Genomic DNA, 26,273 nt, shown 5'->3' with positions numbered 1-26,273 from the left:
GTTTATTTGCAAAGGAAGGTAGTAATAAAGATGATTCTGATGAACAAGGATAAAGTGGGGAAGATGTTTTAGCTGGGTACAGATACCAAACTGTAGGTAAGTGATCTGTCTTAAAAGCAGCCCTCTGGAATTGATACGCTTGTTGCTAGGAAAATGCAAGGAACACAAGCAGTTCGGCCAAAAAATATCAAAAGAAATTTTATAAATAAACTATAATTTTTCGAAATGCTTTCCGGTATTGACTATAAATATTATTTTGTGTTTTCCGGCAGTTGTTTGATATAAACATGCGGTTTTATCATTTCTGTTTCTCATTTCCTTCCCGGGTGCATATTTACAGCGACGGGACAGTTACGTTTTTCATTATGTCGACTATTAACCCTGTTGGTTCAACGCGTCATATATTCTATTATTTCTATCGCTAGCCGATTAAAATTTGGTTTTCGTGTTAATCTCTGTGGCAAACGTGTAAAAGAGAGTTCCTGATCAGCTGTTAGTAATATACAGGGGCACCGCACAGTCTTAAGCGTTAACAATATTTTTGAAGGAATTAAAGAAGGAACATTGGTTGTTGTTGTTACGAAGCGTGGTAGTTTTTTTCTTTCTTTTTGAATAGCTAAAAATAACACTTAGAATTGTGTATACGAAGTACACTAGAAGCGAAATGTAGTAGCAAGTGACGAGCTATGAAAGAGATAAGACTTGAAACTAATTCAAGAAATCAAACGTATCTCCATGTTGCGATTATGGAGTGCGCGTCAATGACTTGTAAAAAATAGTATTCCAACAGTCGTTACTCAAATAGATTTTTATTCAGGCTGCCAGTTTCGACTCCGCAGTAGGATCATCATAAGCCACTGTAGCATGAACTACAAGAAGCAAATACGTAACACGGGAGCAATACTTGCGCCTCGAAACTCTCGTTCATGCTCTAGGGTCTGATGGTGACTCTATTGCGGAGTCGAAACTGATGGCTTAAGTAAAAAGTTTATGGCAGCAACGCTTGTTGGAATACTACTTTTACAATTCGAGAAGTATCCACTGGATGCAATTTAGTGTTTTCTATTTGTGAAAGACTATTGCAGCTGCGTCTAGTCATTAATAATACCATTAACCGCAATGCTAGTGCACCATACAGGCCAACAGGCGCAGGTGTAGTAAACCTCGCAGATGGTCGTGATATTCTGCGGCTGTATAAATCGCTGCTCATGGTACGCTGCAAGCAGTAGGGTAGTTCAAATAATTTGTAAGTTAAATATTAAATATTTGCTTGCAGTGGCTGAAAGAATAATTCGCAAACCGTAGTAGAAACGGATCTATCATCAAACTTGGGTTATCATTTGTAGGATCACCTAGATCTTAACGAAGATGCATTAGAAGTACGAAATGAAATCATCGATACTACTATTCAAAGTTACAAAAATTTGCAGTGGAAGATGTTTGGCCTGTATAGTCGCATCGTCAGCTTGTGAAAGACAGGTTTCCAATACTGGATGCGCTCTCTTTCAGCAATGCAACTGACAGAAGGGGGAAGCGTTAGTTTTACAGTTTGTAGACAAAATGTTCTGGCAACCGAAATGCTAATAATTACTACTATTATAGTCAGTCTGTTCTTCGAATTTCGCCAACTCAGAACCATATATAATTTATTTCGGGCATCATATTCCTTCCTTATTTTTAGTTTCCCAATACTTCTTCATTCCCCCTCTATGTTGTTGCCTTCTTTCTTCTGTCTATGTCCCTCCTCTCTCCTTTTTCCAGAAAAACATTGACGTTTTGCATATTTTACCTGAACTATGGTCTATTTCCTATGTCTGTCTTTTTTAATCCCCACTCCTGTAGATCGTTCTTAACTTCCGTAATATAGAGCAGTTTCCTAACTGGCTCATCATAGCCCGGCTAAACCACTGAACACAGAAACTTGAAACCTTATAATATAGTAATTCAAGAAGTGATGCTCCGAAATTAAACCGTGAAGGAGTTAAAATAGGAAATAAAAGGCTATTTGAAAATAGTTGCTATTAAGGCAGTTTGGAAGCTAGAGCTACAGAAATTGGTATCAGTATTAGATTTTACAGTCAGAAATAAAAAAAATTACGGGTTTCAGCATTTTTGGAAATTCAACCACTAACAGGATACAATAGTGTCTGAAACCTTCTTGAAGAAATCATATTAAAAACCTATTAAGGCATTTTAAAGCTACATCTGCCAAAAGTGATGTTTGACTTCTCAGTTAGAAATAAAAAATACCTGCTTAACTGTTTTCGAAAATTTACCTCCTAAAGGAGTAAATAATGCGGATGAAAATTTTTAAGAATATATTTCTGTGAGCATTGGTATTATACTTCTCAGTTACATATAACGAAATACGTGTTAAGAGATAAAAGTTTCTATTGAACACAACAAGAACGCAAAAGGAATGATTAACAAATCTTTGGACTCCCACCACAAGAATCGATTTCTGCTCAGAAGTACATTCGGAAAGACCATGCTTCTATGGTGTTAATTAGGGTGATAAGCGTAGGAAGTTTATGTTTCTGAGCAACAGTCATAGAATAATTTTTAAATGAACACACCGCCATTAGACAGTATTGTTGTTTATTTAATTATGGCCCACGTTTCGGCCTTTTATGCAATTTTCGAGTGACTGAGTTTATGTCATTAACACATATTGCACGACATCAAGCATAAAATTGGGCATAAATTAAGAAAACAATTCGTTTCCCACGAAATGCCAGATGCAAAATCATCATCTTGTAAAAAGATTAATAAATAATAGTGGGAGCACGTCACTTAAAAAAACAGCTTTACTTTGCTGTCAATAAAAACAAGTTTACTTAGCTATATGCCAAAGTAAACTTCTTTTTATTAAATATGACTTGCTTCCTCTATTATTTACTGGTATTTTTACAAGATGATTTTACAATGGCATTTCGTAGAGAGCAAATATTTTTCTTACTTTATAGTCAATTTTAAGTTTGATGTCCAGCAATATATGTCAATGACATAAATTCAATCATTTGATAATTTCATAAAAGGCTGAAACCTGGATCGTAATCAAATAAACAACAATAGTCAAATGGCGGACTGTTCATTTAAAAAGCATAGAAGGTATTGCTATTTGTGAACAACATAAACATTTTATTAAAATAAATCTATGCAGACCGTACAGTCCATGCGAATGAAGCAGCACGCACTAAGCTAGTCGGTGGGTAAATATAAAAAGTATTGATGTCCTGTTTTCTACACCGTTCTATAAATTCATTATCTAACATCGACATTTAGGTATCAATTACTGTCGACCATCAATATTTAGAGGTCTGTGATGAAACAGAATTCCCCATCGCTGCTTTACCAACATCGCACATTTCTATCTCCGCTGTCTGAACCTAATTTTTGTTGCCAAATGCTCTGAAGACCAGCAAGGTGAACTCTAGTCATGCAAATTTTTCGATCTCACTCCACTTGCACCCAGTACAGGATCCAGTCCCGAGGTCGCGTCCGGATAACTTTAAATGCAAATTATATCTCGCATTCTCTGCCGTTGCGCAAAGTTCTGGCATTGCAGGGAGCGAAAATATTTCGACCGTGACTCTCAGATAATCTCGTTTGCCGCTGTCCTTGAGACAGAACGATCCGTCGCTCGGCCGTTTTGATATCCGCTCCATCAGATCGCAATCAGTTCCCCACTTTACTGGGAAGTGGTAGGCGTTCATTAGCTGCTCTGAAAAGAATGCCGCGGCAAATTTACGCGCACGGGTTCGAATGCTAAATAACGTAATCTCATTAAGGGGCAGTCGGGTGTGCTTCCTCAAGGAGCAAAGTAGGAAGGGAATGACCTCTGTCGCTACGAGAGTGGTCAAGCCGCTTCAGAGGCGCTCCAGCTGCATTTGACCGTTGACTGGACACGTCCTGTACACCGAGAACGGAAAGTATGACCAGGTGCGTGCCGATGGAGACAGTCACTTTCGGTGAATTTTGCTGTTGTTGAAAAATCCAGTTACCGTAGTAAGAAAGGTGTGACAGGCTGGAATAAAGATGCAAGAGAAGCGCTGCGTAGGAACGCGGAAGCTGTTGCGTTGTAACAGCGGACGGTTACTGGGGGTCGGTGCACCATACTCTTTACAGAGAAAATCGGGAGGTGTTTCTTCTCGAGCGTTTATAGCTCCGCGGTGGCGTCTGATGGCTCTGTCGGGCTAGTCGCACTTGACATTCACGTCTTAACCAGAAATGGGCAATGAAATAATTCCGAGAGGTTATACCGTTTTTAAATGCTCGAACCTGTCGCCCCGCTGGGACTATGTGAAACTGCTGTGTAATTACGGGTGGCAGACTAGTAGAATTACCAGGAGGTTCAAAAATGGCTCTGAGCACTATGGGACATAACATCTGAGGTCATCAATTCCCTAGAACTTAGAACTACTTAAACCTAACTAACCTAAGGACATCACACACATCCATGCCCGAGGCAGGATTCGAACCTGCGACCGTAGCGGTCGCGCGGTTCCAAACTGAAGCATCTCGAACCGCTCGGCCACTCCGTCCGGCATTTCCAGGACGGGTCGGTCGGCGTTTTGGGCTAGTGCGTTGCTTCTCACCGCCTTTTGACGAAGTATTGTGAATGTCCGTCTGATATGGAGGAAAGCCGCCTCTGCCACAGGAGACTTGCACTATCTGTTTCCGCATCGAATATATTCCCAAGTGATCGTCAAAGATTTTGGATCATCAGCCTCCTGAGTGGTGTATCTCAGAGCATGACTTGTACGAAAAAATTTTCTAATCATCTTATAGCCCCTACAGCGTCTCTCTTCAACAGCTCTAATACCATGGAGATATCTCGCTGATACCATAACACATTTCCTGTCACCCTGTCTCTTCTTTCTGTCATTGTCCCCCGTACGTTCATTTCCTCGGCGTATCCATGGAGAAACTCATATCTGATCTTACTCTGAATAGCCAATGAAACTGGCACATCTGCCTAATATCGTGTAGCGTCCCCGCAAGCACGCAGAAGTGCCGCAACAGGACGTGGCGTGGGCTCGAATAATGTCTGAAGTAGTGGTGGAGGGAAATGACACCATGAATTCTGCACAGCTGTCCATAAATCCGTACGAGGGGGTGGAGATCTCTTCTGAACAGCGTGTTGAAAGACCTCCCAGATATGCTCAATAATGTTCATGTCTCAGAAGAGTATTACTGGAGCCACTCTGTAGCAATTCTGAACGTGTGGGGTGTTGCATTGTCCTGCTGGAGTTGCCCGACTACGTCAGAATGCACAATGGACATGAATGGATGCAGATGATCAGACAGGATGCTTAGCTTCGTGTCACCTGTGAGAGTCGTATCTAGACGCATCCTGGGTCCAATATCATTCCAACTACACACGCCCCACGCCATTACAGAGCCCCCACCAGCTTGGACAGTCCACTGCTTTCATGCAGGTTCCATCGATTCATGAGAATGGCTCCATACCCGTAGACGTCCATCCGCTCCATACAATTTGAAACGGGACTGATCCGACCAGGCAACACTTCTCGATTCCTCAACAATCCAATAGCGGTGTTGACGGTCCTAGGTCGTAAAGGTTTGTGTTGTGCAGTTGTCAAGTGGGCTTTAGGCTCTGAAAACCCATATGATGATGTTTCGTTGAATGGTTCGCACGCTGACACTTTTTGATGGCCCAGCATTGAAATCTGAAGAAATTTGTGGATGGGTTCCACTTCCGTCTCATTGAATGAGTCCCTTCAGTCATCGTAGGTCCTGTTCTTGCAGGATCTTCTGTCGTCGTTGGTGACGTTACGCAGGATCCTTATGCGGCCGCAGCGACTTCGGAGATTTGATGTTTTACTGGCTTCCTGATATTCACGGTGCACTCGTGAAATGGTCGTACGGGAAAATACCCACTTCGTTACCTTGGAAATGCTGTGTTCCATCGCTCGTGCGCCGACTATAACACCACGTTCAAACTCGCTTAAATCTTGATAACCTGCCATTGTAGCAGCAGTAACCGATCTAAAAAGAAAGAAAGGGTAAAATTCTTTGAGATGTGCGGTCAACTGCGACGTGTTTAGGTGGCACAGTAGTTGAAGGGCTAGATACGTATTCAGAAGGGACAGTGATTCGAATACAGTCTAGTCACTCAGATTTTGATATTCACGGACTGTTACTTTAAGAAAAGCAGGGTTATCTCAAATTCCACTCTGAGCTTGAGTTCCATCTCTGATGACCTACATCTGCATGTACATGACTATTCAACAATTCACACGTAAGTGCTTCTCAGGTCGTTCATAGGAGCATTTTCATGTTATTTCCCGACAATACCATTCGGGAATAGCAAGTAGTAATAATGAGCACCTAAATATTTGCTCTCGAGCTCTGATTTCTCTGATTTTGTCACTATGGTCCATTTTTTTTCTGTATGGGTGAGAGCAAACAAAACATTTTCGCATGCGACGAAGAAACTTGTTGGCTGAAACTTCTTAAAAAAATTTCGATGCTGCATTGAAAAATCCCTTGTCTCAATGATAGCCACACATACTGGATTATCACATCCGCCAGTCTCTCCTCGCTATTTTGCGATCGATAATACAATCATTTCGTATGGAGCTACAAACGTAACTTAGAAAATAAAGGAACACGTTATCAAGGACGTTATTTTAAAAAAGGTGCGAAGGCTTGATGCAGAATAGCTTCAACTTTAAAATAAAAAGAAATCCTTAAAGATTATTATTTGAAACTAGTTCATTTATTTAATTTTCCCCTGTTGGTGACAAATACGCATAAATTCGATAGTTTCTTGCTATGGTGAGACTCATAAAAATCTTTTTTACTTCCTTCGCGTGGTAAATAAGTAGAAAATAAGAAGTTACTCAATCAAACGACGATCAGTTACCAAAATTGGCAATAGAATTTATAATTTTTCTTTTGGTTCGTCGTTGATTAAGTTTTATTTTCAATGTGTAGTTCATATTTTTCTACTGCGCATACCGCCTGTATATGAACAAATGTAGTTACGAACGAGTCGCAGCGTAATAAAGTTAATCCATACACAAATTTAATTATTTATGATTTGGTTGCGTTCTTTGTGTAGTTTGCTCTGTTAGTGAATACCTAAAATTTCGATATTTGCAACGGTCAGATTAAGTACACGCAGAAGCACCGAAACTAGGCTGTTGTGAAGTACTTCAAAACTGTTATATGGTAATACAGCAGAAATGCGCAAAAAATAAATAACCATTCCGCCAATTGAAAGAAATCATTGCTCATCCCTTCCGACGAAAATGTTGCCTAACTCATTGATAAGGGATACTGAGGTAGCGTTAGGTCTAATTCCACATACATTTGTATGAAATAAATCAGCGACAAATTTCGTAACAAAGACAGTATATAAAATGTTGGACAAATTGCTTCACTGTTCTTTAATTAGTATCAGGACAGTAGCACACATCAAACCATAGAAACAGACGATAATGCTCAGAAAAAAGAAATCATTGGGAAAAAGTGTGCTCATAAACATAAACAAATAATCGTTCATGTTAATGTGAATATCCATTTTACTGTAAAAAACGTTCTTTTTAGATTACGTCTAGATTATAAGGTACTTTTTCGTAGAAATACAACAGTTTATTACTTCTATTACGTAGAGTTTTGTGTCGTTTCAAAACAATATGGAGGAGGCAAAATGAACTCGGTCCGTACGTTTTACTAAGCACGGCGATTCCTAAGACCACCTCGTGAGACATACCGTCACAAAGAAATATGAAAAACTGTGCACACTGCACATCTAAATAATTTTAGCGAAATTGCTGAAGTACAATAACAAATTTACTGTTATAAAAAAATTATGTGCTGTTACACGTACGATAACCTATCAGAAATTATTCTTGGTTTTCATTCCTTTTGTATTTCGGTACAATAAATTTTTAAGACGAAACTACGGCACAGCCACCAGACCCGAACCACTGGATACAGTAAACTTCTTAAAGTATATGAAACCACAATAATCGAGCAAGGAAATTAGTAAGTTAACATTCCGGAGCAGAGACTATAAAAAAAAAGCCCAGGATTGCGACGAAGTATTAATTTAAATTATCTTAGAATACCGTGACGAAGCTTCCAGTTTCTAATGGAATTCTCTAAAATAACTTGTTACTCATATTACAGGTGCATTATCGGTAGCCTCACAACTGAAATCCAATTTCAAGTTCCTTGAGAATCTTCTGCGGGACATACTGTGTGTTGGATGGAAATGTAACTATCGAGATATAATTTATTATAATATTAAATGATAGAAAAAAATATCAAATACCTTAGCTAACGCATTACACTGTACTTCAGCCTTCATGATTTTTGTCTCTCTTTTCTCGATATTTCGTATGACATTTCAGTATTTCACAATCATTTTAAGACGCTTCGCATGTCCTACTGGAATACTACAACTACTACTTTCTTGTCTAGCATGTGAATCATGCCTCTGAAGGTTCTGTAATTCTACTCTTGATTTCGAGTAAAAAGACAGCACCTGTTGCACTTCTAAGTTTATTTTAAGTAGTACAGCCTGTTCTGGCCTCATATAAACTACATCAAGGAACAAAAAACATTGGGTTTATTTACAGTTTATACTGAAGAATGTAGCAACAGGCATCGTTAATACTAGGTGAAGTTAAATAAAAAGTGTTGATAAACAGCTCGTCCACAAACATGATACAACAGTATAATAAATAAAGTTCTCTACACTCGTACACAAATGGAAAAATAGATAAATCAGTCGACCACGGTATTAGAGTACCTAGGAGTCAGGGCGCTTCCGTCAGTTTATCGTGAGTTTTCATCCCGATATTTTTCGCGGACACTGTGACGCATTTGGTAGTAAATTTCACAGCAGTTCTGTAAGCATTCACTGTGCGAGGCATTTTCCTTAGTCAACACTTTGCTTGTTCACTCTAACTTAACTACATGCTTCCGATAAAGGCCGTGGAAAGCCAAGTGCAATAATGTCGTGATCGAGCAGCATGTAATATGACCTAAATAGTGTTGAAAATAAACTGGTCCACAAGCATAATAAAATCGCATGATAAAATAAAGTATTATGGCAACATTAAGCAATCGGTTGCAAATACACAAGTTTCGACGTTTGGAAATGGACGTACGCACGTGTAGACACACACACACACACACACACACACACACACACACACACACACACACACACACATGCACGCGCGCGCGCAATCTTTGTGCTACTGAAATATGGATGCATGTTGTGATGTTCCGTGCAACTTGAGGTGTCAGTTTTGAAAATTTTGTAAATAATTTGTGGAAGCTTCCTCACTGTGATATCACATGCGACACCAGTCAGCAACATTCGGAAGTGTACTGAAGACCGCGCGACTGCTACGGCCGCAGGTTCAAATCCTGCCTCGGGCATGGATGTGTATGGTGTCCTTAGGTTAGTTAGATTCAAGTAGTTCTAAGTTCTATGGGACTGATGACCACAGATGTTAAGTCCCATAGTGCACAGAGCCATTTTTTGTACTGAAGGTCTTAACAAAAAACGATATTCTTCTGTAACTCTTCACGAATTGCAAATAAGAAAACACTATGAGTCCTAGGGACAGGTGTTTCTGGTGTGTTGACACCACAACAGGGATCCTTACATAATAGGAAGACGTGATGAAGAAACTGTAACTTCGAAAACTACTTTGTCTTAGTAGAAACTAGAATTAAAATAAAGTAGATGGGCTTTAGTTGTTAAACAGTCCAGGATCTCTTTAAGATTATTCTAATTTGTTTACACAAAAAGAGCAATGTAAGAAACACAAAGACTATGGGGCAATTACTATCGTGAGTCACATTAGAAAGATTTCAGCGAGAGTCTACTGAGGAGACCCGAAAAGAAATTTGAGGAAAAATACTGGGGAAGACCAGTTCGGACCCGAAAGCCTAAAGGAACAAGAGCTGCTACATGTCGAGTGAGAATGTTTGAAGAAATGATGACAAAAATCAAGATCTGTTTTACCTACTGTGAGAAGGTGTTAGATTTTCAAATGGAAAATAATGGAGAGAATTTTAAAAAATATTGGAACATACCGGAAAGGCAAAGGTTAGTACAGGAAACGTACACATAGCAGAAAGGAACGGAATGTGTAATGAGGGGTCCGAAGAGAAAAGCGTTGGAAGGCGTGTAAAGCAAGGATGCTCACGATCACGTAAGCTGATATAGTAAGGATGATGCACGAGACATTGGAGCAGAATGGATGGGCCATCAAACATGGCGGAGATCATGCAGTGGTGGTGGAATCAAAAGAACAGGTACAGCAAATGTTGAAGAGTACTGCAAGAGGGATGTGGATTGAAGATAAATCTAGGACAGACAAAAGTAATGAGAATTACATGAATGAGGAGCGTTTGAAAATTCTTTCTCTATCTATGAAGTTTCATGAAGTGGAACGGAAGCTCTACGGAAAAAAAACGGGTAGATGGGTACCTATGGAAAAGAGAGCATTTAGAAAGGTGAAACGATCACTAACAGCTAGAACAGTACCGTCTTAGCTGAAGAAAAATATACTAAGTGCTATGTCTGGAGCGTAAGGTTACACAGCACTGAATCAAGGATTGTTCAAATTAAAGAAGAAAGAAATTCAGGAAGGTTCAAAATGTGGCTGTGGAGGAGAATACTTAAGGCGTAACAGACAGAAGGTTTACGAATCAAAAAGTAATAGAGTAAATAGAGGAGGAAAGAAGTTTAGTGAAAGTGATCAGGAAGAGGAAAAACATGTTGATCTGGACATTCAGGTCTACTGCGTAGGAATTTTTTACATTTACTTTTTTTTATTTACGTTGATGAAGACTGTCAGCCATAAAGAATTAGATCGAAATGAAATCGCAGAATGCGAGTAGCGTGGAGTCATCTGTATTAGGTACAGTTGTTCTGCCTGTTGGTGGAAAGTGAAAACTTATGCCGGACCGATACTTGAATCCGGATTTCCCGCTTACTGCGAGCGGTCTCCTTACGACATTACCCGCTGAGGCTGACAATAGGTGATAGTTTATAGGTCTCGATTCCCCATAGTCTTACTCTCACTAATGCGAGAATATAGAATTAATTTGCTATCATTCAGTGATGATAGTAAGAGCATGGTATAGACATATAGACAGTGCGACATTTCAGAATTTCTCTGCCCCGTGATGACAGGGTGTCGTGTGCTGGCCTTGGCTTAGTTAGGTTTAAGTAGTTCTAAGTTCTAGGGGACCGATGACCATAGATGTTAAATCCCATAGTGCTCAGAGCCATTTGAACCATTTCAGAATGAGATTTCACTCTGCAGCGGAGTGTGCGCTGTTTCGAAACTTCCTGGCGGATTAAAACTGTGTGCCGGACCGAGACTCGAACTCGGGACCTTTGCCTTCGCGGGCAAGTGCTCTACTAACTGAGCTACCCAAGCACGGCTTACGCCCCGTCCTCACAGCTTTACTTCTGCTAGTACTTCCTCTCCTACCTCCCAAACCTTACAGAAGCTCTCCTGCGACCGTTCGCGATAAGTGGGAAAGCCAGGTTCGAGCCCTGACCCGGTACAAATTTTCATACGTCACCAACAGGTACAACACCTGTGCGTAATACAGCTGATGCCAAGTTATACGCAGCGAATGTATTTCTTCCTAATGCGTAGGAATAATCTGCAACAAGAAATCATGCGAGGAAAACTGGAAGGAATCGGAGGAGAGGTGGGGGCAGAACTGGAACGATAGACGACATTAGAAATGGACGAACATAAAACAGATGGACAGCCTCCAGATGTAACCTGATAGGAGAAAGATCCGCTGTAGAGAAAGAGCGTCCATTCAAGTGTGAAGATGTCAATTGGACACGGGCCACGTCATACAGCCAGGGAAACGATGAGAAGCTAGGCTGAAGCATATAAGGGTCATTCTACTTGAAATGCTCTAATTTTAAAACTCGTAGAGAGCTTTGTAAGCGCCGCCGCGGCCATGTTGTCCAGTCCACCCCGGGTGGTCCAGTGGGGGACGGAGGCTTACCGGCCATGCCGCCCCCATTACTCAGGCGGCCAGCGGGGGCGGACTCGCGTACCGCGCCTGTATCTGGGGCACCGAGTACAGTCGCTAGCTAATGTCCCGCAACGCTCCGCGCCCTTCCCCACGTCTGCACCTCTCTGTAACCACTATTCCGCAACGTACGGACCAGCTGCCCAAAGCGTTTTTTTACGTGTGATGTGGCTATGAAATAATGGGACTGATACTGTCACAGAGCAGCTACCGACGCGTCGAAGCTAAGACCAAAACTCTGAAGGCTTTTCAGTCGAATGCGGTAATCTGGCGTCTGTAGACAAATCGGCGTGGCCGTGGCCTTCGTTTGTGTAAGAGCTGTTATTTGGTTTTGCCCGAAAGTAAGTGTAATAACAGAGCAACGAACTGTCGGAATTTTCATATAAAACTCGGAGAAACTGCTACTTCAGCCTGCCTCTTACTAAAAGATGCGTATAGCGAAGACTGTTTATCAAGTACGCTAGTTTTTGAGCAATTAAAGACTTTCCCAGATGGCTGAATAGACGTTGAGGTTGACTGACGCCCGGGACGCCCTTCAGCGTCAAAACTGATGGAAATGTCAAAAAGTAGGTAATCTGATTAGATTGGACCGTCGATTGAGTATTCGATCGATTGCTAAACTGTAAGAAATGGCAAGGAATAAGTAAAGCAAATTTTTATATAAAGAATTTAACATGGGAAAGGTGTATGCGAAACTGATGACGAAAATTCTCACTATCGAACAAAAATAAGCTCGTGAAAATGTTCACACTGACACTTTGAATACCACTCCAAATGATCCTAATTTCTTGTAACGAGTGATAACATTTGACGAATTTTGGCTTTCCGTTTATTATGGAGAAACAAAGGCTCCGTTCCTTGACTGCAAGGGCTCAACTTCATTGAAAAGGATAAAAGTTCGAATGAGCAAATCACCCGAATACGATGTTTTGTTCAAAATGGTTCAAATGCCTCTAAGCACTATGGGACTTAACATCTGAGGTCATCAGTCCCCTAGAACTACTTAAACCCAACTAACATAAGGATATCACACACATCCATGACCGAGGCAGGATTCGAACCTGCGACCGTAGCAACAGCGCGGTCCCGGACTGAAACGCCTAGAACCGCTTGGCCACTTTCCAATATTCATGGAATTGTGTACCATCATTGGGTTCCTGCAGGACAAACTATTAATAAAGGTCGCTAACTTGAGCTTCTTGTTGAACTTCGTGAGAAAATAAGAAAAAAATAACTCTAATTGTGGAAGAGAAGCAACGTACAGGCTTACCTAGAGCCACTTGACTTGTATCTATTCCCAAGAGCTAAATCTCCATGAAAAGGAACAAATTTCAGTCCGTTAAAGGGGTGAAAGAAAAAGCGGCAAGTCACATCAAGGAGCTCACAGAGGAAGACATCCATCATTGTTTCTAGCCATGTAAAATTAGCATGGAGAATTGGAGGGCTAGAGGAGGACAGCAGATTCAGTGTAACAGTAAGTAAATATTTATGTTTACGAAATAAAATGTCTTACAGCAATATTCCCGTTGGTTTGTAGCCTCGTCCGGCTCCGTAGTTCAGTCGTTTGTGTGTCTGGCTACTATGCAGAGGACCTAGCTTCGTTTCCCGGTTCTGCCAGAGATTTTTTCTTGATGGTAGTGCTGCAAGGGCTGCACTGAATTTCGTGATGCCAAACGAGGAACTACTTGATTCAGAAGGATCAAAAAGTCCATGAACGTCGGTGAGGGGGCTGTGCTAACCACATCTCCCTCCTTACTGCATCCGAACGACACCACTGGTCAAGGATGACAAGGCGGTCGGTCGATCTCGATTGGTCCCTTCTCAGTGCTTCGAACGTGTATACCCCGCAAGCCATTATTTAGCGTGTAGAGGAGGGTACTTTCGGTAACCACCCGCAGTATTCCTACACCACCCCCTTTTCCTGTTCCATTTGTGAATAGTGCGTTGGAAGAAAGTTTGTTCGATTTATTCCTCTGCCTTCCCCTATAGTTTTTATCCTCTGCAGCTCCCTCTAGTGCCTTCTCTTTATCAGTGTTTCCAATAACTTGTTCCCCTCCTCGCCGATTCTGAGAGGAAACTCCTCATTCCTTGTCAGTCCACCTAATTTTCAACATCGTTCTATGGCACCACATCTTAAATGCTTCGACTCGCTTCTTTTCCTGGTTCTTACAGTCCACGATTCACTTCCGTGCTTTGTTCGCAACGTAGTTTCTCAGAAATTTCTTCCGCAGGTTGCGGCCTGCCACCATTTTTCTACTATTCGTTATATCGTTCGTGTCAGCAGCTTTGACTCATGAACTGTTAAGCTGATTGTGCGATAGTTCTCGCAGTTACACGCTCTCGCTACCTCTGGAATTGTGCGGATCATACCATTTCCAAAGTCTGATGGTATGTCTTCAGACTCAAGTTTTACGCACTACCTAGAATAGTCGTTTGGTAGCCACTCCCCGCCATTCAGTGATTTTAGAAATTCTGAACGAGTCTTACCTGTCCTTCAGCTTTGATTGCAAATCTTCCAAGGCTTTGTGAAATTCAGATTGTAATACTGAATCCCCTGTGTATCGACTCCCATTTCTTCTTACAACACTTCATCGCAGAGACCTTCGGTGGACATAGATAGGGAAGAAAATAGTACGCATCTTTCCAGGGGAACCATCACTAAAATCAAATGGTTCAAATGACTCTGAGCACTATGGGACTTAACATGTGAGGTCTTCAGTCCCCTAGAATTTAGAACTACTTAAACCTAACTAACCTAAGGACATCACACACATCCATGCCCGAAGCAGGATTCGAACTGTAGCGGTCACGCGGTTCCAGACTGAAGCACCTAGAACCGCTCCGCCACACCGGACGGCAGAACCATCCCAGCATTCTAAAGAGGTTTACGATAATCACAACAAAGCCAAATATAAATTATGATCCAAAGGAAGTCAAGACATTGTCTGCTATTGGGCACTGAAGTGCATCAATAGAGCAAGCTGAAAGTTTGTACTGGACCGGGACTCGAACCCGGATTTTTGCGTTTGTCGTGAACGGTCACCTTGATCTTTTCGTCCACCCGGACACAATCCCTGACCGACTCATATTTCCAATTTATCCACACTCTGCTGACGTAGTGTTCCTGCCCATTATCGTTACTACTCTCAGCGATTCGCTGATTCCCATAAGAGTTAGAGGATATTGGTACATCTGCACTGAAAGATCATTGGCCCCAGTTAGGGGATGACTCTTCATTCGAACACGTACGAAAGAACAGCCACCATTTTTTATCCTCCGGCGATACATCTGGTCAAGGAAACTTTTCTCATTGATATACAGGATGAGTCACAAAGGCCTTGACAACTCTGGAGTCATATATAAATTAATTGAGATAACTTACAGAATGTGTCGTTTTGTAGCAGACAACCTCAAGTTTGAATTCGCCGCGAGGAGCGCCAATGCAGTGTACAGTTAGACAGGCCACTTTCACTTGAGCGAAGAGTGCTCACTGTGTGTTTTGGTTTCTTGAAACGAACTCTGAAACAATTGTTCGCCGTAAATTTCGCATCGAATACGCTGAAGATTGACCAAGCAGCCCTATAATTTAGCCGATCAGAAAAATCGAATCCACGCTGCCCCTGCACAAGTCAAGTCCGATGGGGTGCAACGAGTGTGGGAAGAAATTTGCTACAGATGGGATGTTTGCCACATCACAAATGGCAATCACATAGAACCAAAATGTCGCTTCTCACTTTTATATTAAATCTGAGGTTGTTTGCTACAAAATGACACATCTACGCAGTCTGAAAGTTATCTCAATAAATATTTTATCGTTCCAAATTTAAGTGCTTTCTGCCCCATCCTATTTTTCAGTGCACAATAGCAGCTGATGTCTTTATTCCCTTTGGGTTGTAATCATCCATGGCTACAGGTCGAAAAATGATTTCTCCTTCTTACGGTCATGACCGAAACAACAGCCATCGCTTAAATACAACCATATTGAAACGCCCTTTCTGGGATTTGAAGGTAGCATTACCCGAATGAGCGTGTGGTGTCTCAACAGGTGTCACCAGTAATAAATTGTCAAAGAAGGCTATAGTAAGTTACAAGGTGAAAGAAAGATATTCGCACCGCTAGGCGAACACTGCTTTCGAAATGTAGGCGAGCTAGTTGAAGGGAAGGAGCAGATCTGCTGTCGTAACGTGTTTTTCTGCACTGCGGCACGACAGACAAATACTGGAGGTAAAAGTATGCGGCGTCTAACACGAATTTTCCAGAGTATATGCGCTATCACCCGCAGCTAACAGTCGCACTACACGTGTTTAGCACGTTCGGCGCTGTGTGGGGTCTGAAAAACCACGCTCCTTGATACGAGGAGTGCAGGACTCACTGACGCTTGCGCCAGATATAAGTAACTCCTTCCCTGCGCTACTTTCCAGAGCAGCAGTTTAGGTTGTCTTTCCTAGAGTTGTGGTTACATATTTAACCCTGTAACCCTGAAACTGGATGGAACAGAGCGAACATTATGCACAGCTAGAAAAGAGGGAGGTAGATCGGATGTGTCACGAATCCCGGATTTAGCAAGGTCAGATAAGTGCGACAACCATCGTACAAACAACTTAACGGGCTGGAATAAGATTTTCACTGTGCTGCGGAGTGTGCGCTAATATGAAACTTCTTGACAGTTTAAAACTGTGTGGTAGAGCACTTGCCAGCGAAAGGTAAAGGTCCCGAGTTCGAGTCTCGGTCCAGCACACAGTTTTAATCTGTCAGGAAGTTTCATATCAGCGCACATTCTGCTGCGGAGTGAAAATCTCATTCTTGAAACATCCTTCAGGCTGTGGTTAGGCTATGTCTCCGCAATATCCTTTTTTCCAACAGTGCTAGTTCTGCAAGGTTCGCAGAAGAGCTTCTGTGAAGTTCAGAAAATTGGAGACAGGGTACTGGCATAACTAAAGCTCTGATGACGGGTCGCGAGTCGTGCTTGGGTAGCTCAGTTGGTAGGGCACTTTCCTCGAAAGGCAAAGGTCCCTAGTTCGAGTCTCGGCCCGGCACACAGTTTTCACCTGTCAGGAAGTTTCAGCTTAACGGGTTATGCACCGAAGTAGCTGACAAGAACAATACCCTGAAGAATGGGAAAGGAAATGGAGAATCTGTTGGATTAGGATCATTTTGGATTAAGGAACGGTAAAGGAACGCGAGAGAGGTCTGACGTAGAGCTTGATATTGGAAGTAATACTTCAAGAAAATGAGTGCACATTGAAAGGAGTTGTTGACTATTTGTTCGAGAAAATAAAATGGTACTAGGTGGATGATAGTCTAAGGAAAGGTAAAAAGAGACGGATAATATACAGAATGTACTAGAGCCAAGTGGGAACAATAAGAATAGAAGACTAAGAATGAAGTGTTAGGTTTAACCCTCGTAATGCCAGGGGAGGAAGGGAGTGAGATAATTCTGGCGCACTTTTCGAAAATATAGTAATGCAATAAAGTGTATCACATTTTAATATCTGGAAATAACGAGTTACTGTTCTTAATAGTTTCTTGTGCCACATTCCGTGATTATTCTAAATTTCTCACCAAAATTTAACTTAAACATTTGGGTGTAAGTAGTGAATGTCGTTTTTTGCACCAAACTCATAATCATGTTTCCTGGTTCAGGTCCTTTCTTACATAAATGTTTGTTTCTAAAGGGTACGTTGTGAACAAAAGTCAACGACATTAACGAAATTTGTACTATAAAAAATACGGAGACGATAAGGTACCCGTCCCCTTGGTTTACAGAAAATGTGTTCATACTGCTAGGGCTGGTACTGATAAGATCTGAACCCTATTTTTACATTTCACTACCTCTTTACAAAGTATGTTGTTAATAAAAGTTAACAACAAGTAACGTTTTTCTTTGGTTTTTTCTGTGAGCATAAAGTACCCTCCCCCTCCTCTTGGTAGCCGACGTTATGAAAAAATGCGGTGTTGGTGCTAGGGTTAGAAAGGATGTAAGGCAGGGATACAGTCTTGCATCCCTGCTGTAAATCTACACATCAAAAACACAGTGGCTGAAATAAAATAAACATGTAGGGATGGGATTAAAATTCGGGATAAAAAGGTATCAGTAAGAAGAGTCGCTGATGAGATTGCTATTCTTAAATAAAAATAACTATATGTGAAACGGAATGAAGAATCTAATGAGCACTAGCTACGGATTGAGGGTAAAACAAAGAAAGAGGAACGTAATGAGGAGTGGGAGAAATGACACTACCGAGAAACTGAACATCAACATTGGGAACCACAGAATGGCGAATTAAAAGTATTGTGCTACAGTGGGAGCACGTGTCCATCCGAGATGAAGAGGTCAAGCACAGGAGAGGAATTCGTGGCGACAGCATCAAAACAGTCGGAACACTAATAGGAAAAAGTACAAGTCCGTAAAGATTTCAAGGAACTCATATTTAAGAACAAACCAGGAGATGTCGATGAAATTCCCTATTAGTTTTCATAAACCGATCATGATCAGGTAACAGAGTTGTTTACATCAACTTGAGTCGTATCGTCATTACCATGGAATAAAAAAGTTGAGTAAAGTCCATTCTGCGACACTAAAGCTGCCACTATTATCGAAATCTGCAGGTAGAGTACGCAAGATGCCCTGCGCACAGAACCACGGAACCTATATATACAGGGTGTTACAAAAAGCCGGCCGCGGTGGTCGTGCGGTTTTAGCGCTGCAGTCCGGAACTGCGGGACTGCTACAGTCGCAGGTTCGAATCCTGCCTCGGGCATGGATGTGTGTGATGTCCTTAGGTTAGTTAGGTTTAAGTAGTTCTAAGTTCTAGGGGACTAATGACCACAGCAGTTGAGTCCCACAGTGCTCAGAGCCATTTGAACCATTTTTTTTGTTACAGAAAGGTACGGCCAAATTTTCAGGAAACATTCCTCACACACAAAGGAAGAAAATATGTTATGTGGACACGTGCCCGGAAACGCTTACTTTTTATTACTTCTCTTCAAATCACATTAATCATGGAATGGAAACACAGCAATAGAACATACCAGCGTCACTTCAAACACTTTGTTACAGGAAATGTTCAAAATGTCCTCCGTTTGCGAGGATACATGCATCCATCGTCCGTCGCATGGAATCCCTGATGCGCTGATCCAGCCCTGGAGAATGGCGTATTGTATCACAGCCGTCCACAATACGAGCACGAAGAGTCTCTACATTTGGTAGCGGGGATACGTAGACAAGAGCTTTCAAATGCCAGGAGAACGTGGAGGCCGTGGAATTGGTCCGCCTCTACCAATCCATCGTTCACCGAATCTGTTGTTGAAAAGCGTACGAACACTTCGACTGAAATGTGCAGGAGCTCCATCGTGCATGAACCACATGTTGTGTCGTACTTGTAAAGGCGCATGTTCTAGCAGCACAGGTAGAGTATGCCGTATGAAATCATGATAACGTGCTCCATTGATCGCAGGTGGAAGAAAAAACTAAAATGAGGTCTAACATGGAAATTAAGCGTTTCCGGACACATGTCCACATAACATCTTTTCTTTATTTGTGTGTGAGGAATGTCTCCTGAAAGTTTGGCCGTACCTTTTTGTAATACCCTGTATAGAGAGAGTGCTCAGATTGTTTAATTGTTTTAGTGAATTTTTTTGTTGGCGTATCTCTGTCTTTATGTTAAGCTAGACAAGTGGAAAAGTTTTTTGCAATAGCTGAACTTAACCCCGTATTGTAAGGTTTTACTGGATCTGGACGGCGCATTGTCCGGCTACTACAGACCGTCATTATCTGGCGTCGCTCTTCTGGAGATGAAAAATCCATGTGTTGGCGCCATGACGCCTCTGTCTGCGTTCAAAACTTGGTCCGTGCGGCTCCGTCTGTGTGTCTGCGAACCCTTGTTGTCCCTTGCGCCCATCTTCATCTCTCTCGCCAGTCTCGCCGTGGTAGCGTTTCATTACCTGCAACACAGATGAGGATGACAGCCCTGGTATAGGCAGAGAAAGTGGTGGAGAGGCGAGTAGTTAGTTGAAGGTAACTGGCTAGTATTAAGCAGCAATAATTTACAGAAAGCAACAGAAAGTATTAGACAGGAAAAATACGACTTTGTGCTGTATATAACCACATTCGGAAGTAGATAAAAAATTTCTTAACTGTTATTCTGAACCGAACAGACTTCTTCAGATAGGCCTACTGAAATAAACCACCTGTGTCACAAGTAGCTTAGTACGCATTAACGATTTAACGGATTGTATTAATTGCAATGTGTGGATTTTTGTTGATGATTATGAGGAATGGCATCTTTTGAATACAGGACTCAGTCATAACTAGAGTCAGTCATTTCGCTCAAGTGTTTCTGGTGGAATAATAAGATATATATAGGATGTTTCAAAGTCATTTCTTTGAGCATACAGAAGTGGCAAGGGGAACAACTTTCGTTAGAGACAAAACCTTCGCTGTTGCTTGGCACTCTTTTGTATTGGCTGGTGGGTAAGCACTTGCGAGGTGGAAGAGTGCTGGCACTAAGGAGGCGTATGTATGCGATGTGTGTTGCGTATAAGCAGTGCGTGAAAGTAAGTGGGCTGAGCCAATTCAAGTTCCTTATTCGGTGCCGAGCCAATTCAAGTACCTGATTCACTTCTAAACCTTCTTTTTCTGGTTATACAGACTCATTCTTGAGGTTTTCTTAATGAAATTTGTTCCCCATGCCGTGGTCCATGACTCCATACGTTTGCTGTAAGAACTCTTATGCATCCATACTGGGGGGTCTCTCTTAAAGAGTAGTCACTCTCATTTTCTCCGAAGGATAGCAATATCATCAGCGAATATCACCATTGATGACTTTCCATCCTGAATTTCACTCCCATTCCTGACTGTTGAGACAGATACTTAGTTTCTTTCTTGGAAAGTGTAGCGGGAGTCAGCCCAAACCAATACTGCTCATCGGGTATTTTATGCTAAGCTTTGAGGCCACAGAAAGCGGCTGTTTGTTTCCCACCACAAACAAAATTATTTTAAAGCAGTATTTTACCTATAAACAGCAACAGAAACATACTCTTGAAATAAATAGTAATTCTACCAGCGAATGGAGATCTTACGCATCTCATGAACACGTTAAAAGTAACTATTTTTCAATTGATAGTTCCAGTCGATACATAATAAAATGTATGCTGTAATGCTTACTAACTGTTTACTAGCTGTTGTTCACCCTTAAATCTTACAATGTACTGAATAATACAGAAAATAAATAACAATGATCATTAAAGGAGCTTCACTTCGGAAAGCGTTAGGAATGGAGCATATATCCAGAAGAAGTTTTTTGTTTCATATGATCGTTTCCTTCATATCCCTGGATAGTGACCATTCGACCGGGGATACCCCACATGTTGCAACGCTTGTTCAGCCATACCGCGAAAGTGGCTATCAATTAAAAAGAAATCTGACGTTTTCTTTGCCTATGGTTCGTCAGCAGTCCACAAACCATACAGATAACTTTTCTTTTCTGTTTGACTCCATCTATACAGATGTACTTCTTCCACGTTCACATATACAGCTCAGTCTAATGAAAAATTTTGTCGGAAGTATTAACCAAGGAAGACATGTCTTTAAGTACTTAACACGCAAATTTCCCATATTAAGTGATGCACACGTTAAGGGACTTACACAGAATCCAGTGTCTGAACGAATTTTGGAGGGGAAAGAACAGCAGTTTTGGGAGGAGTTGTATGTAGTAATTCATAGAGTTCCTCGAATATTCGAAAAGTACCATAAATTCGGATATAACGTCTCCCTTAAAATCCGTTTTCTCCACTCACTTTTTGCATCATAGTTGTGAAGTTTACAGTGATGAATGCTGGGAAATGTATAATCTGTAAATCTTGATAAGTTTTCAGTGCTGCAAAGATTTGCAACTTCCTTTAAATGTTCAGAAATATAAAAATTGTGCACTTCACAAAACTAAATAACGTAGTATCCTGTGACTATAATATCAATGAGTCACAGTTGGAATCGGCCAACCCATACAAATACCTCTGTTTAACACCTTGTAGGGATATGAAATGGAAGGCTCAACCATGGATAAGGCTGATGGTAAACCTCGGTACAATAAGGGGGAAGTTCAGTTAGTCTACAAAGGAGATTGCTTACAAATCAGTTGTGTGGCCATTCTAGAATACTGCTCAAGTATGTGGGACTCGTAAAAAATATGACTAACAGGGGATATTGAACGTACAAAATGTCCTAAGGACAAATACACACACCCATGCCCGAGGGAGGACTCGAACCTCCGCCGGGACTAGCCGGATTGAACGAACACAGAGAAGGGCAGCACGACTGGTTACAGGTTTGTTTGACCCGTGGGAAAGTGTTACAGAGATGCTAAAGAAACAGAACTGGCAGACTCTTTAAGATAGATGTAAACTATGGCGAGAAAGTGTCAAGAACTGGCTTTAAATGATGAAGCTACGAATATACTACAGCCCCCTACGTATCGCTTACACTGGGGTCGTGAGGATACGATTACAATAACTGCAATACAGACACACACACACACACACACACACATACACACACACATACACACACACACACACACACACACACACACACACACACACACACACACACACACACACACACACACACACACTCAGGCACTCATTCTTCCCGCGCTCCATACACGAATGGTACGTGAAGAAGCCCTAATAGTTGGTACAAAGTGACATACCCTTTCCCATGCACTTGACGGTGGTTTTCAGAGTGTGGATGTAGATATGGACGCAGCGGCCATTGTAATGGAGCAATTTTTCAGGATTACTGCTGGACTGTTTGTAGGGATGCACCAGGTACTCACTCGCAGGAGACAAGCAGAGAGAGAGCCATCTCGTAAAGCCACCCCATGATCCCCTCAACAGACCCACCCAGATGGTAGGTATTCTTCTATCAGTTTAGAACTATTAGAATGTGCCAGTCACTGTCATTAAAACCGTCAAATTGACATTCAGTGATGTGTATATGTAATTAAAATTCCCCATTTTCCCCGGTTACGGTGGCCGAGCGGTTCTAGACTCTTCAGTCCTGAACCGCGCGACTGCTACGGTCGCAGGTTCGAATCCTGCCTTGGACATGGATGTGTGTGATGTACTTAGGTTAATTAGGTTTAAGTAGTGTTGTGTACATAGTTCCGCGTAGTCAGCGCGTACAGAACTTTCCCACTAGAGATCGCCCCGCTAAGCACAACAGCGCAGGCGCAGCGCTCGTCCGTCTCCGCACTACGAGATGGCGCTGCCTTAGAGACGGACCAAATTCTGCTTCCGACGATCCGCCTATTAATGTGTAACGTTGCCAATGAGATTGCTGCCAACGTAGAACCTTTTCTCCTCGCGGATCGCACTCGCCCAGTGATACCTGAACGCGCGAGGTATTATAACGAGTGTAGACCTCTGATTAGTCAGTCTGCATTAGTCTGCATTAGTCTTCACCAGTCTATAGTCAAGTTTCAGTCTGCGCCTAATACGATTATCATATTTCTGTACATAGCCATGAAGATAAATGAATAGACACTTTGTCAAGTATCAGAGACATGTGAGAATAAGATTAACGTACCAATGCCAAAGGAACTTCAGATTGTCAATTGTAAACAGCATCCAGAATCAAGTTAAGTGAGGTTTATGATTTTTATTATTTTAATAAATGTGTGTGGAAATTAATCAAGTTCGGTTTAAAGTTGGTCACCGTCAATCTGCTACTCTAAGCGTCCAAGTGGCATTTCTATTGTCTGACTTAACGGCACGATAAGAACACGAGACATATTGCTGACACTCCGTTACTTCGCTAGAGGGACAATAATCTGATGGTGTGTGTGTGTACCGAAGGTTTTACAGTACGCACACCACAAGTAGTTCTAATTCTAGGGACTTTTGACCTCAGATGTTAAGTCCAATAGTGCTAAATACAAAGTGGTACGATCTGACTCGTTAAGTGAAAGAAAAACGCACACACATACAGTGTTTTTTTGTGCAGTGTTACGTAAAACGTATGCAGCTAACAGCAACAGTCTACCTACTGCCCAGTTCCACGTTTGCCGTCGCTGACCCGTCATATTTATTTCGAGCCCAACGCGAGTTCGCTTCGTCCGATGGAAGTCTGCAGACGGCAGTTCATTCCTCGACTCGAGAAATCCAGCCGCAGACTTGCGCCCCGTCCCGTCTGACGTTTACGACTCCATAATAGAGCGACAGCTGCAGCGCGTACCCTGGAACCACAGATCAGCGCCCAGCACGTGTCTGGCCGCGAAGGACTTTGTATCACATGGGCCACTTGGGCGCTCTAGACTTGGCGAGCCGCAGTAATTGCTTCCACGCGTCCCACAGGACCCCGGACCACGGACCACGTCAGCGCCTCCGTCATACGACGCCACGCCAGTAGCCGTGATGCACTGCTGGGACGAAGGTCGCGAGCTATTCCGCGTCATATATATGCTAGCGACGCCTGTAAACGTGCACAGGTATGATGCGGCAGCCGTTAACCTGTTAACAGCGATTGCTTATAAACGCCTAACACGACGAATCACGCCGTAATGCTAGTAATGCTACGCTCTACATAAACCTGTCTACACAGACATCCTCCGCCCTACCGGATCCCTTAAAAGCGATCCCTCATTTATAAATAAAATATCCGTTTAACGCATATGCATTTTTATGACGTTATCCCTCCTGAGCAATGTGTCTTACAAAGATCTAATTTTGCACTTACAGTTAATAGTACACGAGGTGTGATCAAAACGTAACGGGAAATTTTTAATTTCGTTGGTTTTATACATATACATCAACGTCTACTAGATTACTCTGCTATTCACAATGAAGTGCCTGACAGAGGGTTCAATGAACCACCTTCTTGCTGTCTCTCTACCGTTCCACTCTCGAACAGCTTGCGGGAACATCGAGCACTTAATTTTTTCTGTGCGGGCCCTGATTTCTCTTTTTTCATCGTGATGATCATTTCTCCCTATGTAGGGGAAACATGTAGGGTATTTTGGTACACTTGTTCCTGATGTAAGTTTGTGTTTTCAGATGTTTTGAATATTTAGTTCATTGTTGACAGTCGAAAAGGTATATGTTTAAGAATGTTAGGCGAATGTTTAGTTTCGAAAAATATAGATCAAAGAAACTGCAGTAAATTTTGCTTGAGAAACGGAGTAAATTGCAGCAACGCAATCGAAATGTTGACTGACTCTTCGCGAACTCAGCAGGAGCAAGAGTGGTGTAAACGTCTCAAAGAGGTTCGAGAAGACGATGACTGCCCTGGGCGCCCTAGCACATCAATAAACAGACGATAATGTGGAAGAAGCAAAGAAAATGGTTCTGGAAAATAACCGAATCACAGAGGTTTTTGATGATGTCGGCAAATCCTTTGGCTCATGGCAAGTAATTTTTAGGATGTTTTTGCATGAAACTTTTAGCAGCTAAGTTTGTTCCGAAATTATTGTATTTCCACTAAAACCCACTTCTCGAAGGCATTGCTCGGGAATTGTGTCATTAAGTCGACTAACCATCTAGAACTTCTAAGGAAGGTTATAACAGATGACGAAACATGGGTGTACGGATATGACGTCGAAATCAAGTCCCAATCGCCTTAAATGGAAACTGCCTGAAGAGCCAAGAGAGAGAAAAAAAATCGACAAGCTCGAATGTGAGAGTTCTTATTAGAGCTTTCTTCGTTTACAGTGGGATGGCGTATCAAAAGTTTAATACTTGACCTACTGCGGTAAACCTTTTACGTAACATTATACCTCTTGAACTGTAGATTATATCTGCGTTGTAATTTTTAAATTCGGTTGTTAGTTATATGAAATACTGAACATCAAATTTTTGTTGCCTCTTCAACTCCTTAAGCAGGCAACCTGCAGCTGAATGTGGGTGACAATTTTAGCTGGGAAGTCTACAGTAATAGTTTCTCAATTTTCTTGTCATTCGGCCCCATCTTCGGAGCAACCCAGTAGCTGTGAATCACTATCCCAGCTTTTGTTTCTGCCAAAACTCGAAGATGAGAGTTGAACATCCCTCACATCGACGCCGAATAGGTCATCAGAGATGGAATACAAACTCATACTGGGGAATGAGGTACATCGTTTCCTTTTGGAATGAACCTTAAGCGTTTCGTGGAAGTACCTCACAAACTAAAACTAGACGACTGAACGAAGATTTGAAACCCAATAGACCTGTTTGAC

General features: G+C 41.9%; 1 long non-coding RNA gene across 2 annotated transcripts in view; it reads right to left on the bottom strand.

Annotated features, from left to right (window-relative positions):
- LOC126293362 (uncharacterized) overlaps positions 1 to 26,273 on the bottom strand; it is a 216,603-nt gene that overhangs the window by 30,614 nt on the left and 159,716 nt on the right. For both annotated transcript variants that reach the window (XR_007552280.1, XR_007552281.1), the window contains one exon: positions 19,829 to 20,007. This is a non-coding gene — a long non-coding RNA (uncharacterized LOC126293362). The remainder of the gene's footprint in view (positions 1 to 19,828; positions 20,008 to 26,273) is intronic.

This window comes from Schistocerca gregaria, chromosome 10, assembly GCF_023897955.1.
Source record: "Schistocerca gregaria isolate iqSchGreg1 chromosome 10, iqSchGreg1.2, whole genome shotgun sequence".
In the NCBI taxonomy this organism is placed as follows: Eukaryota; Metazoa; Arthropoda; class Insecta; order Orthoptera; family Acrididae; genus Schistocerca; species Schistocerca gregaria.
This window is presented reverse-complemented; position numbering and strand designations above follow the sequence as displayed.